We start from the raw sequence: 4,841 nt of genomic DNA, 5'->3' as shown, positions 1-4,841 counted from the left end.
TAACCTAAATTTCCTGTTCCTTTCTGCACTGGACTCTACTAACTCTTTTGGTTCAATACCAATCCATTTTTCTCTTTTTCCTATGCATCCATTCACCTAAAATATTGCCTTAAGCATGATCATATACATTCAAGAATATATTTACTTCTAAATACTGGATGGATCTACTGTTTTAGAACTTCCTATAAACCACATAAGAAACTTAACAATCCAGTGACAGCATTTTAGGTTTTTTATGACACATGTGCCTTCATAGGATCGAAGTAACTTGCCTCCTACATAAATGGAATAACAATTACAGACAGAGATAAACATTCTTGTAAAAAAATGTATATACTTATGGTGCTTTTTCAATGTAGGAATGCGAACTTAAAAAGAGCATCTGAATGAAAGTAAACATGCTGCATTCATAAATGGTATGGCAGAAGTTTTCAGATTTCAGTTGCAGATAAAGTGAAATGCTAATGGAAAGAGTGCTTTGTATTGATAGTAATATATGCAGTTAAAGTATAAAAAAAAGAAGATGAGTAAAAGGTATACATCCATAAAATCAGAAGAATTTTTGCAAATCATGATTTGTTATAGCAGAAATATTAAATAAAAGTTAATGTTTTCTGAGGGCTAGATACCTACTTATTTTATTATCTGTACTAAATGTTCTGTAGATAGTCTGAATTCTTTGGATTGCAAGAAAAGGAATGCCAACGGTATGATAAAACATAAATAGTGAAATTCAGAACTTTTTGGTTTAGATGTGTAAAATATGATTCTGAAGCCTCTTGTGATACTTACAGTAATTTGCAATAATGGTAATAATAGCAGCTTCCTAGAAAATGATTGGAGATATGGCTGAGAATATCATTTATGGTCCTTAAAAGTTTTTAACTAGTGTAGTTATGAGCAGGACTTTGCATAATTTTGAGCCCATTAAAAAAGCACCTTCTTTGCCAGATTCATTTACTGAGCATGAGGATGACATTACAGAAAAGGATTAGAAGGCAGAGGAAATTTGGAATCTCTAAAGCAGTTACACTGATGGTGAGTTTTTATGTTGTACAGTAGTAGCAGTAAGTTTTTTATTATCATTAATCAACTGCAACTGATGTTGGAAAAATGAACCATATGAAAATTACCCATAGAAAACGAAAGAATGAGTATTAAAAGCTATGTAAAACCTGTTAGAATTTTCTGGGGTAAATCTTCAAATGGTATAAATTGGCATGCGTAAAGTTAAGTCACCACTGCTTACCGAAGATGTGTCCTTTCTATTAACTATATAATACAACACAGATCCTGAAATAGTCCGTTACTTAATACTTGTATTCATTTTACAGTAGAGTAGTTATGGAATAAGGTCTTACTCATCATGAGAAATAGTACAATTCTAACAATGGCATATTGTTAAAAGGAAGTACATCAAACTGACTTGAATTAGCGTCGTTTTAGAAAATTACTTCGGTTTTGAGAGTACTGTATTGATATTGCTTGTTAAGTTACAAAACTATTGCTTGTTGAATAGTACTACTAAAATTTAGAGTTGTAGTTTGAAGATAAAATTATTTTTTACACTCGAGTTTATGTATTTTTTATGTGCAGTTTTTGGGTGATAGTGTCTCCGTTAAAACAAGTGGAGATGTCTGTCTTCTTAGTAAATGAGGAACAGTGAGGAAAACATAGCTGGAAATACTAACAAAATAGGAAAGCTTCTTCAGCAAGTGAGTAAGTGTAACCGTAGGAAGCACTTGCAAGAAGAGGATAAAGTTGAGTGAATATTGCTACATTAAGATGTGAAAACATACTTCATCTATAAATTCCTGCAGGAAACAATAATGCAGAATTAGGTCTTTCTGTTCATAAACACGGCTTAGGTACATGTGGTTTTGAGAGATGGCTGTACCACCACAAATTCCATGAAATGTTCTTTCATTGCATTACAAACAAGTCTGGCTAAGACATAAATAGAGTATAACTATCTGTTACTATATAAGGAAGACAAGGTGAGGGAAGCATCATTTATAATACCACCCTCCCTGCAGATCCTGCAATTCACGTGGCTGGCAGACACAGAGATAATTGCACAACTGAAAATGTAAGATGCAAAATCCATGACGATTGTATTGAAGGTTTGACTTTTTCTAGGATTATGAGGATCTCTATAATTACATATATACACATATTACATGTGTATTATACATATGTATGTTGCTATGTACATGAAAATAAATGTGGGAAAAACTCTAAAAGAGGAATTTGAGTTACATGTAAGAAATGTTTCAAAATAGGCTACAGGAGGATATTTTAGTATAGTACTTAAAACAACTGGAAGAAGTAATGAGAGTTAATTTTGTCCTGGATCTGACAGTGATCAGAAAAAAGAAAGATACTAGATCTAAAATGAAGACCTTATGAATATACAATACTTGTGGTGTAACAGAGACCAGAAAAAAGGGTAAACATACTGTGAAAATCACTGACAGAAATGTAAAGACTTTGAAGAGCAGAAAGCTGGTTCAGTAAGAACATTGCAATAGGATAAGAGCAAGATTCTGCTGTAAATAAATGTTTAGTGAAGTATAAAGTAGGAGAAAAGAAAATGGAACTGGAAATGGGAACTTTAAGCTTGCCATCATGCAAAAATGTAAAGGGAAAGAAAGCTTGGATCACGTGATGCTATCTGTGAAAGCAAAATTATCCACTTAGTATAGTTTCGCTAATATAATGTGAAAATATGTGAAACTTTAAAAAAAAAACACTAAAAAGCAGATTTTTTTCAAGTTTCTTCAACTTTCAGTTTTTCGCTTTGTTTCTAATAGACTAATACCGAATAAAAGGAAATCTCAGACCACTGTCTACAAATCAGATTATTTCTTTGAAAAGATAGTTGAAGAGGCAGCAAACAAAAACAGTAATTGAAAATACACAAAAGTATCTGAAAATGTGAAGGGGTCCAGATTCTGTACCCCTGTTCTGCCCACTGGAGGTAGCACAAGGTAGCCAAGATCCCTTCCTGCTGAAAAGGCTGAGGATGCTGCTGTGGGGAGGTCGCAGTCAGCCTGACGCTGGTCTGTCCCTCTCCCGTGCCAACAGCTCTCATCCTTGGCACAGGTTTGGTAATTGGAGCATGAAAAGGTACGCCTACTCTCTACCAATTTTCAGCTACGTTTAGTTTCTTAGATGACATCTGTACTAGAAAACAAAATGGACCACAGCCCAGTCAAGAGTTGGTAGCAAATTACAGTTCACATTAGCATGGCTAACGCATCTGCTGGCCTGAAGCAGGGTGGCCTCATTCATACTGCCTGCTAAAAACAGTCCCTAACCCGTGCTGTTCCCCAAATCTTGCCGTGCCTTACCTGAGTGCTTGTTGGTCTGGGCCAAGAGCATACGAAAGAGCATGCCAAAAGTTAAATGGCATGGATTATCCCATGGTAGAGCCGAAGCATGTGCCTGGGCCCTGTTCAGCTCAGTAAAACAGATGTAACCTAGTGAACTACATCCAGTTTGCAATAATTACAACTGTACTAGCCTCCCCTGAGTTAAAATAGCAGTGGCATGAGAACTAATCTTTCAGACTGCTGTTTCTTGAACAGAAATGTCAAGGATTATATAAATTTGGATGTAATATGTGACTTAATTAAAAGGAAAGAAAACAGAAAATCTGAAAAATCAGTAAATTAGGAAAGTCAGAAGAGGACAATAAAAGGCCAAACAGTACTTATCTGATGTGGAAGTATTTTTAAATGGAAACTGGAAAGCCAGTTAGATGAGTGAATATTCTTTTCAAAATCAGTAAGGTTACGATCAAGAAGTCAGTATATGACTATTTGGGTAAATAGATTTAGTTCATTATTAAAATGCACTTTGAGTCCCACCTGTGTGGACCTTCTTGTAGGATAAAAAGCTGAAATATAATGCATTTGGTTACGGTGTTTTATTCTGAGACTTCTGAGAAGGACCTGATGCTGAAGTGGGCATCCTTCAATATAAAATAATGACCTCATCGTGCACGTGACGGGATAAGTGCTTTACTGAATTATTTATACAGATTTCAAAAAGGGATATGCAGTAATATTTTAGGATTAACATAATCTCTGTATTACTTGAATGGTTTTCCAATATGTGATGTAATTACTATTAGGTTCCAGGTCATATTTTGACCTAGTGAGGTCACCAGTTATTTTCATGATCGTTTCTAATTTTACAGGTTGTAGAAAACTATGTGCAGGATGCACAAAAAGGGGAGATAAAATTGCATTCATAGACTACTTTGTGATCTGGGATTAACTCCTTAAATCTGAAGATAGAAAATAAAAAGGGAAGGGAAAATGTGGCCAGTCAGACAATGTTGGAACATAATGCGTTAGCATTCAGTTGGATATTGTCTTTGAAGTTACTCAGAGGTAAAGAGGAAATAAAAAGCTATATGCAGATTCTGAAAAGGGGTCAGCTCCTCTGGTGATTGCTAACGATCTCTACTTCCTACTTTACTTTGCAAAATCAGTGCTTGAAATACCTGTCTGAAGTGTGGTAAACTCAAGAAAGGTATCACAGTGCCATTTGGTTTATATGAAGAAAATTATCACTATTTTTGTTTGTATGTTGCATGCGAAAATATAAAATTAAGGAGCTACTAGATCTGTTCTATATAGTGCTGTTATAACCACACCTATAATGCTCGAGGCATTTTGGTATGGTGTCACCGGTAGTTTAAAAGAAAATAGATAAGTGCAAGACAAGGTAACCACTCTCATGAAAACACGCTTAATTTATTAAATGTATGTAATCCACAAATGAAGCAATTAGGGGTGATGAAAATTTTTCTATGTAAATTCAGTCAGTGT

The sequence above is a fragment of the Opisthocomus hoazin genome, chromosome 1 (genome assembly GCF_030867145.1).
Source record: "Opisthocomus hoazin isolate bOpiHoa1 chromosome 1, bOpiHoa1.hap1, whole genome shotgun sequence".
Classification (NCBI taxonomy): domain Eukaryota; kingdom Metazoa; phylum Chordata; class Aves; order Opisthocomiformes; family Opisthocomidae; genus Opisthocomus; species Opisthocomus hoazin.
This window is presented reverse-complemented; position numbering follows the sequence as displayed.